Here is a 10404-nt window from a genome sequence, read left to right on the forward strand (position 1 = left end):
CACAAATGTATGTCACTTGATTTCTCTACACTTGTCTGCTGTCATCTTAAAGGCTAGCTGCAGAATGACTGTACAGTGGTACCTTGGTTCCTGAACGGCTTGGCTCCCAAACAAATTGGCTCCTGAACGCCGCAAACCCGGAAGTAAGTGTTCCGGTTTGCGAACTTTTTGGGAAGCCGAAAGTCCATTTCGGCTGTCGGCATTGTTTCCGGGGCCTTCGTTTGCAAACTTTGTGGGAGTTGAATGGACTTCCAGAACGGATTAAGTTTGTGAACCAAGGTACCACCGTATAAACTGAAAAGCATCATGAAATGACATGCAAGCGCCTCTCCTGTGGGAGCTCCTTCTCCCATGCCCATTCACACACACCAGGATGCTGCAGTTGGCCAAGGGATGAGCCTTCACGTGTGAACTAGCTCTTGATGACTACCAGCTGAAGGCAGCCAGTTAGCCCACTGGGAGGCGGCAATGCCAGCAGGGAGGAGCATCATTGTCAGAGTGGACCCACCAGACAGCACTTTGCAAGGGATCCAGGGCTGGTCTGACACAAGGTCATGATGGTGCCCCCCCCCCCCCGCCTCCACAATTGCATGCACAGAATCTGATCAAACTAGCAGTTGACTCTTTCTCCAGCGCTGGAGATAAGGCAACAGCTTCCGCCATAGCCACGGGCAACTCTTAGAAGATTCACGGGGATGGTAGGGCAGCTGCCTCCCATTATATACCGTATTTTTTGCTCTATAAGACTCACTTTTTCCCTCCTAAAAAGTAAGGGGAAATGTGTGTGTGTCTTATGGAGCGAAAGCAGGCTGCGCAGCTATCCCAGAAGCCAGAACAGCAAGAGGGACTGCTGCTTTCACTGAGCAGCGATCCCTCTTGCTGTTCTGGCTTCTGAGATTCAGAATATTTTTTCCTTGTTTTCCTTCTCCAAAAACTAGGTGCGTCTTGTGGTCTGGTGCATCTTATAGAGCGAAAAATACGCTAATAGTAGGGCCACAAAAGCTACAGGAGTATTGTTAGCCCAGAAATGGAAGCAAGGAGAAATTCCGACAGAAGAAGAATGGCAGACAAAATTAATGGACTACACAGAATTAGACAAAATGACAGGAAGGATTCGAAACCTGCGGGACCAGAGATTTACAGAAGATTGGAAGAAATATATGAATTATTTGAAGAGCAACTGTAATCAACAAATTACGCTAGTAGACTACAAGAAGTTTTGTAAGGAGAAATATATGAAATATTGCAAAGTAGGGAAAGAAGAATAGAGATATTAGTTATGAGATTTAAAGGTAATCGTGAAAGTAAGAAATATATATTAAGTGAATAGATTGGAAATTTTTCAGATGTGATTGATGGAAGTCAAAAAAATTGTATAAGATGTAAAAGTATGTTTAATTACTGTTGAAAATGATATGTTAAAAACGTGTGTGTGTGTGTGTGTCTGTGTGTGTGTGTGTGTGTGTGTAATAGTAGGGCCAGACCTGGATAGTTGCTACTTGGGTGTCCTTGTCAATCATAGTCTTCCATTTATTTGTTTTTTTAAAAGATCCATTGTGTCGCCTTATCAGGTCACAAAGCACTTGATCCATACACGGGAATGGAAGAGTCGCTGCCCTTTTGCATGCATAGAGTGGACAACAACCACTCTTTTCAACTCGGAGCTGCACTGGGAACATTCCATGTAGGGGGCTGCCTCTCCTGGTTGCCATGGTGACTGTGATCAGCAAGAGCTCCATCCTGGCGTGGCAGTGGGAGGGAGAAGGGCAAACTCTCCCTATCCCCTCAAGTGCTCTCCAAGGGCAACAGGTACACATAATCCTGGCGTTGCTGCGTTTTCAAATCCCCGGCGAGCACCTAAGAGCTACTAAACGGCCAACTCTAAGCTTTGCACCTGTTGTACCGGGAAGGATCAGCACATGGCTTCTTCTCTGATTAACACTTTAAATTAAATCTCGGGGAGGGAATTGCTGGATGTGTTCCAAGACACCTTCGTTTCCTGCTTTGGCTCAGTTCCAGTCAGGGAAAACCCTTCCTTTCCTGCCAGACATTGCCTTCCTTCTCTCGAAAATCTGCCGGAAGGATGACCACCAGCCCACCATTTTCAGACGTTCAGTTCTACGGAGAGCTGAAGCTTCAAAGCTTGCTCAGCCTTGCAGGCCCATTGCTTGGAGGCCGTAGCATCAAGTGGAAGAAGAAGAAGAAGAGAAGAGTCTGGATTTGATATCCCGCTTTATCACTACCCGAAGGAGTCTCAAAGCGGCTCACATTCTCCTTTCCCTTCCTCCCCCACAACAAACACTCTGTGAGGTGAGTAGGGCTGAGTGAAGTCTCTCAGCCCTACTCACCTCACAGAGTGTTTGTTGTGGGGGAGGAAGGGAAAGGAGAATGTTAGCTGCTTTGAGAAGTGTGACTAGCCCAAGGTCACCCAGCAGCTGCATGTGGAGGAGCGGGGAAGCGAACCCGGTTCATCAGATTACAAGTCCACCGCTCTTAACCACTACACCACACTGTGTAAACAAATCGTGGCAGATCAGGGACCTACAGGAAGGGCCTTCAGATTCTCTTTGGAGCATCCATACTATGCTCCTTTTCCCACATACGCAACCAGGGAACATGGGAAACTGCCTTACATTGAGTTCAGATTCTTGGTCCATATAGCTTAGTATTGTCTGTATTGCCTAGCACTACTCTGCAGGATTTTAAGCAGGAGTCTTTCATCAGCCCTACCAGGAGATGCCAAGGATTGAACCGGGAACCTTCTGCATGCAAAGCAGATGCTCCACCACTGAGCTATGGCCCTTCCTTGGGTTTGGCTCCTGGCAAGAATGACCCTACCATTATGGAGAAGGAACCAGCTGCCTCAGGCAGCAGATACTGAGGGACGGGGAGAGGGCAGGGCCAGGCAGCTTACCTTGCACCCCATAAACTAGCCTGCCTGCAAATCACCCAGCTCTGCCCAATCAGTTGCAGATGTTTCTTTTGAAATAAACAAATAAAAATTCTAACCATAAAGGTGCCTAGAACAGAAATCATACAATTATTTGCCTGTAATCTGGCAGGCTTTATCCAGCTTTGCCTGTCGCTGATGGGAGTTGTCCAAAACATCTGAAATCACCTGTATCAGAAGTTTTAATGTTTGATTTTTAAAAATGTTTTTAAATGTTTTTATATGTGTTGGAAGCCACCCAGAGTGACTGGGACAACCCAGCCAGATGGGCAGGGTATTATTATTATTATTATTATTATTATTATTATTATTATTATTAGGGTTAGTGAAAGCTAGTCTATTTCAATTCCAGCTTCTTGCTATAGTAGAGGATGGGGAAAAACAACAACAAACACCTATTGAATGAAGATGGCTTTACCTTCTGCCAAGGCATGACAGATTGTCATTTAAAATACACTTCCACCAGCATCTCAAAAAGGTACCTACAACCACGGATTTGCTAATATGCAAACTTCACGAATCCCTTAGCTCATTGCCATGGAAGGCTGTGTACACATTGCAAGCTTAAAATGTTCTCCTCCCCTCTCAGCTCAGATTGAAGCTGCTTTATAGAAAACACATCCAGATGCATTATTTCATAAGAAATGACAGAATACATGTGCTGCAGCATGGGTGCTGGCAAGAGTGAGCGCCAGTCAGCATATAACACCTCTGCTAAGAGATCTGCCCTGGTTGCTCCTGGGTTAAGTTCAAGGGGCTACTGTTGGTATATATAGGGTTGCCATATGTCTGGGAAATGCTGGACATGTCCTGGTTTTTTTGGGGGGGGGGGCTACATGCCCACCTGGTGGGATTTTTAAAATCGTAAGCAAATGTCCAGGTTTTGGGTTTCTTCTAAAAACAGTTTGTGTGCACGGCTGATTGGGTTCAAGCTTGAACTCTGGCTCTGGTCCGGGCTTGGTGGTAGCAGCTGCCCCAGGGGTGAGCGGGGGTTATCACCCTATGTTTTATTTATATATATATATATATATATATATATATATATATATATATATATATATAAACACTGCTCTTATATCCCTTATGGGGTATGCAACCGCCCGTATAGAGTCCTTATGTAGGTTCTCTATCGGTAGGAGAAAATAACAGAGGCCAAACAGAGAATATTGAGAAGCAAAGTAGCTATTATGCTTGATCTTTATTAAACTGTTGAAACAGGGTGCTCACTCACCACATGCAGGAGGAAGGAGGAACCCAGAACAATGGTGTGCAAGCCCCTATATACTTTTGAAATTGCCCACACTGTAGCTCAAGACCCACCCCCCCCCAAAAAAAAAATCATACATACATCACAGAAGGATCAAGCTGCAGGGGCAGACTCGTTCTGTGTGTGGTTTACCCTTGAATCTGCCCTGCAATAAGGCAGATGGCAGCACGTTGAATCTAGTGAGGGTAAATGACTGTAATTCTAAATTTGGTGTTTTTCTACTGATAATTCCATCCATTGTTTTATTCTCGTTGTAAACCGCTTTTGAGGTTGCTGCTTTTTGCAATCGAGTGCTATTTTAATTTTATGAAATAAATAAATGTGGGTTGTGGCTAACTGGGTATGTAAACTAGCTTCCAAAACCAGCAGTAGACGCAGAGTAAATGGGAAGGGTGTATGATAACTGGAAACGGTGATAGGAAGCTTGAAGTGTGAGGATCAGAGATCAGTCGCCGAGACAAAAGGACACGGAAGAAGAATGCACCTGGATTTTGCCAGTGTAATTCTTGCTCTGGTGACCAGTGATGAATGTCTTTCTGTGTCTCTGGTCATCAGCACTAAACTGGGCTCTCCAAATTATCTCTTTTGCTATATATGCCTTGGAGGGGGTGAACACAGGAGGCAGCTGCATTTGCTGCACAGCGGAAAAAGCTTCAGCCTTGCTCGGCAGCTCACCTTACAAATTAATCTTCCTTCCCATCTGTCCGGTACAGACCTGCTTGGGCAGATCTGAGTGCTGACAAGGCAATGGATTGATGCACATCTGCCATAAACAGCACCAAAAGCAAATGAAAACCTTTGGTTGTTCCGTAAAGAGCGGCAAGAGGGCCGTTTCTGACAATTGCCCTGCGAAAGTTGGTTGCCTTAGGGCATGAGGAAAATATTGCGATCATCTTTCTTCGCTTTCACTCAAGGATCCACCATGGGACCTTGTGGGAAGGCAGAAGAACCAAGCCAGTAAATCTTGCCCAAGCAAATTTCTTCGCTCTCATTTCAAGGGTTTGCAAATAAGGTGACTTACCTTTGAGTTACAGTGGTACCTCAGGTTACAGCCGCTTCAGGTTACAGCCGCTTCAGGTTACAGACTCCGCTAACCCAGAAATAGTACCTCGGGTTAAGAACTTTCTTCAGGATGAGAACAGAAATCGTGCAGCGGCAGTGGGAAGCCCCATTAGCTAAAGTGGTACCTCAGGTTAAGAACAGTTTCAGGTTAAGAACGGACCTCCAGAATGAATTAGGTTCTTAACCTGAGGTACCACTGTACAAAGGTGCTAGGCTTGCAGGCCTCTGAGCATGTGCAGAGCTCTGTACCCAAGACACCAGGGCACAGTTGTCTTTTTTCTTTCCTTTATCTTAATCACCTTCCTCACAGGGTTGTTGCAAAGAAAAATTGTCTGAGGAAAGGGATTGTATACAACACCTTCCACAGATAAAGGGAATGAAATGAAATTATAGCGGAAAGCTGCCTTGAGTCCCTGTCATGGAAAAAAGCATGAAATAATAATGATAATAATAGAAACTGAGAATGATCAGGAACATACCAGTGAGTAAATCCTATGGTACTAAGTGGGATTTAAGATTTTAGTCAAAATGCTTTGGATGGCAGTATGTGACCCAGTTTTAACCCAGTTACCTGGGAGTAAGCTCCATTGAATACAGTGGGACTTTCTTCTGAGTAGACAGTGTCAGGCTCCATTTACAATACAGTGGTACCTCAGGTTAAGTGCTTAATTCGTTCCGGAGGTCCGTACTTAACCTGAAACTGTTCTTAACCTGAAGCACCACTTTAGCTAATGGGGCCTGCTGCTGCTGCCGCACCGCCAGAGCATGATTTCTGTTCTCATCCTGAAGCAAAGTTCTGTAACCTGAAGCGTATGTAACCTGAAGCGTATGTAACCCGAGGTACCACTGTAAAGGAATCAACACTCTCTGTGTTTCTCAAGAAATGTCTGCCTTTGCAGTGAAAGACTTTAAAGTGGATTGGTGACCTTTTCCTTCGAAATTATAGGGCTTCTCAGCATCACCGCTTCCTTCATTTGGTGCAGGGATTTTATTTTCCATATAAACAGGACTCTGTTTTTTCACTGGCACACATTCTGGGATCAAGTCAGAAACTGGGAACGGCTTCTGTAATTCCGGACTGTCCCTGGAAAATTGGGACACTTGGAGGGTCTGTCTGTAGTAGAGACTGCTCTCCCCATTCAGTGCTTCCAAGGAACGAAGGAAGCTGCCTGCTTCTTCCATCTGCCTCCTTTACCAAACTCCTCCATCAGGGCAAGGCCTCTTGGAGGCTTTTAGCCGGCTCGATAACAAAAGCACCCTAGCAGCTCCAGAGATGGAAAGAGTACGCCAATTAAAGCCAGGGTGTCTTGCAGAGAGTGGAGAGGGGGGCCAAAGTACAGAAACAACAACTGAAGGGCCCTTGATCTTCTTTGCCCTGCGAAAAATGTGTTTAAGGAATGTGGAAAGGCGAGCCGGGTGAATAAATGCCACCTGGGCTTGTGGAAAGCAATCGGAAGCGACTCCCAAAGGTTGAACGTTTGTTGTGATCCGCACTGTGCCGCCATTTTGACCGAGGTACATCAGGACATTGGGTCTCTGCCCCAAAGAGCTTACATTCCCCACACGGAACACAAGAGGACCAAAATATTATGCATCCTGTGCAGGGTTGAAAGCGACAAAATACGAGAGATGTGCAGTTGGTCCTCTGGAGCTTTTGAATGTTTTTCTTTTTCTAAGCAGCCACAGGGGCCTTCAATTTCTGAGAAGTAGCGCTAGGGGAGGGGTCCTCAACCCTGTACCACCCTCCTGAAAATAATGCAGAGATGGGGAACCACAGGCCCAGGACATGAAAGTGGCCCTTCAGGCCTTTCTATCTGGCCCTCAGGATCTCAAGCCAGCCCCTTCCCTTCTCCCCAGGCTACACCTCTCACAGAGCCTGCATTGCACTCTCCTCAAATATTTTTTGAACGGCTAGTCTGTGTTCTTGAATCAAAAGCAGATGCACTCTGCTGCAAGTCAGAACGGACTGAGGGCCATGAGATGTGGGCACCGCCTGCCTGTTGGGAAGATCATGTTCAGCTGACCAACCTGTCCCTGCAGAAACAGAGTCGCTCTGGCATGCAGAGGTTTCCCTGCTTCAATCCCTTGTGGCATCTCCATATAGGGCTGGCAACCTAAAACCTTGGGAAGCCACTGCTAGGCAGCAGAGCCAGTGCTGAGCTAGACGGAGCCATGGTCTGACTCGGGTATAAGGCTGCTTCCTTTGTTGCTTTACTCATATTCCATTGGGCAGGCGTGAAACTATTCCAGGGAACTTGCTTCCCTCGCCTCCCTGCCACAAAGACATCTCAGCTCCAAATGACAGATTTGACGAAATCGGCCAATGGAAGCACCTTTGCTTCACCTTACCTTTGAGAATGTCCAACTACTGGGCGCAAAAGGTAAAGGACCCACGGATAGTTAAGTCCAGGCAAAGGCGACTATGGGGTTGTGGCGCTCATCCTGCTTTCAGGCTAAGGGAGCTGGCGTTTGTCCACAGCTTTTCAGGTCATGTGGCCAGCATGAGTAAACTCCTTCTGGCGCAACGGGACAGTGTCGGAAAACAGAGCGTATGGAAATGCTGTTTACCTTCCTGCCACAGCTGTATCTATTTATCTACTTGCACTGGCGTGCTTTCAAACTGCTAGGTTGGCAGGAGCTGGGACCGAGCAACAGGAGCTCACTCCGTCGCGGGGATTCGAACCGTCAACCTTCTGATTAGCAAGCCCCAGAGGCTCAGTGGTTTAGACCACAGCGCCACCTGCATCCCTTTTGCAGTCTATTGGGTGCAGTTGGGGAACAAAACGTGTTTTTATTTTTTGAAAACAGATTTATATTAAACTTTTAAAAAAAAGAATACCAAGGATAAAACAAAAAGGTGACTATTAACAGGTTTTTAAAAAATCTCAGTGACTATACAAACTGATGAACCATTCATTTTTCCTTAGAGAGAAAATAACTCAAAAGATCCACAATCCAGAATACATGGGGGGGGGGGGAGACATCTTTTACATTTGTGTAATCCATAAACGCTTCCCATATTTTCTCAAACGGGTCCTTCATCTTTTGCCTCCTGGTCAGCCCTTAGTGACCTTAGCTTTTGTGTTAATTTCTCTAAAACCTTTTCAAAGTTTTGGGTGTCACTGGTCAGTATTTATATTCCGAAGCATTTTCCAGTCCCAAAACATTTGAACTAGATGGAACTCCGATGTGATCCAGGAGGACAAAGCGATCCAGATATTTTCACGCAGAAGCTGCCGTATTTTCCTCCTTGGCCAAACCTGCATAGAGAGCGGCCCTTTCCAAAGAACTCTCCTGAAACTTCAGTTCATTTTTGCAATCTGTCCTCATTCCTTCCCAGCGTCGCCCTCTCCCCCACCTGCTGCAGTTAGTGCTGCCAGGTATTTAAAGGCACTAACCTTTAATTAACTCTGTAATTGAAAATTTGAATAGGCACCAGAACTTAACACCTGACACATTTCACTGACAGAAAGGGAAGCGGAGATGTTTTTGGCGGGGAGGGGAGGGGTTTGAAATCTCAAATAAGGGAAGAATGACAACTAGCTTTGATTTTATTTTTAAAAGAAAACTATTGCTGATTGACTTGGCACAATTATTTTCCCCTTTCATATTTCCTCCTCAATTTTACTTAATAGGTATTATTTATTTTATACCACACCCTTCCTCGCAAAACAACCTGGTGAGGCAAATCAAGTTGATTATTGATTATGTAGAGTCTCTCCCTCCCCCCCCCCCGCCATCAACAAGTTGAGCAGCCAGTGAGAGTAGTTCAAAGAAGGCTGAGTGGAAAAGATCAAACAGCAAAACACCACTTTTGCAAACTACATTAAAAAACTTTAGGGATGTTGGTGGCAGGCTTAACTCAGGTCCTTCTTCATGGCTTAATGGCAGAGGCAAAGTTCAGACAGCCTGCTAAGCCATAGTTTGTGCAAACCATAGTTTAGAACAGGCACCCCCAAACGTGGTCCTCCAGATGTTTTCGGACTACAATTCCCATCATCCCTGACCACTGGTCCTGTTAGCTAGAGATGATGGGAGTTGTAGTCCCAAAACATCTGGAGGGATGAGTTTGGGGATGCCTGGTTTAGAATAACCATGGTCTGTGCTTCCAAAAGGACAACAGGCAAACCATGGTTTAGACTGCGCTTCCTCATTGCTTTTCTTTTCGATTCACTTACTATTTCCAGCTCTACAGTGGCTTTTTGTGGCGAGACAATGTCTGTCAGGACACTTTAAGTTGAAAATGTCGCACCACACCTTGGTGATCACAACAAACTGCAGTTTGCAAAGCTACTTCAAATTAGTACTGAACCAAAAGTTCAACTTAATGTGAGTGAATCCCAAAATAGGGTTAGTTTTCAAAAAAGGGAGGGGGAATTTGACAGCAGCATAAGGGCTAGGAGAAAAAAAAAAGGATGTTCTTTAGCTATAGCCAGCTCCAGAGTACAGTATAGAAAAGTTCTCGGGAGCTCATCTTCGTTAGCCATATCGCTGCCATGGAGTCACAAGATACCCCACTAAGTCTGAAAGACAAAGGCAGAGAGGCCAATGTTTACAAACCCCTAGTGGAGATTATGCTGAGCTGGAGGATCTGCAAGGAAGCAAACATGTCAAGATGTTACATTTCCCTGGCCTAATGGGCAGCTGGAAAGGTAACAAGCCCACCTTTGCCCAAGCGAGAGATGCACAGATCTGAAGAGCAAAGCAAACACAAATGTATAGAAGGGCAGGCACCAGATTGCTCCCAGGCAATAATGGGTCACATTCCTCACTGAGACAGGCTGGCTTGCCAGGCCAAGCTTTGCAGCTTACACAAATGTTAACAGTGCTATTTTAAAAGGGGAAAGCTGAAGGGCTGCATCTTGGGGATGTTCATGCGTTCACCTCTGAAACAGTGTGGTGTTTTTATGCTAGTGGATTGAAGAGAGACTTGGGTTTTCTGTCCACTTGTGGCAGGATGCGTTTTGATGTTGTGCAACAGAGGAATTCAGTGTGACAGCTGTGCTAGCAGAAACTCATTACAGGAAGTTGTGCTATTGTGGAACAGATTCAAAGGCAACCAGCTTGCGCATCATATTCTGCAACAAACTTCCGCTGCCAAAACTCATCATGAACGCCTCTCTTG

Source organism: Podarcis gaigeae, assembly GCF_964106915.1.
Source record: "Podarcis gaigeae genome assembly, chromosome: 14".
NCBI lineage: Eukaryota > Metazoa > Chordata > Lepidosauria > Squamata > Lacertidae > Podarcis > Podarcis gaigeae.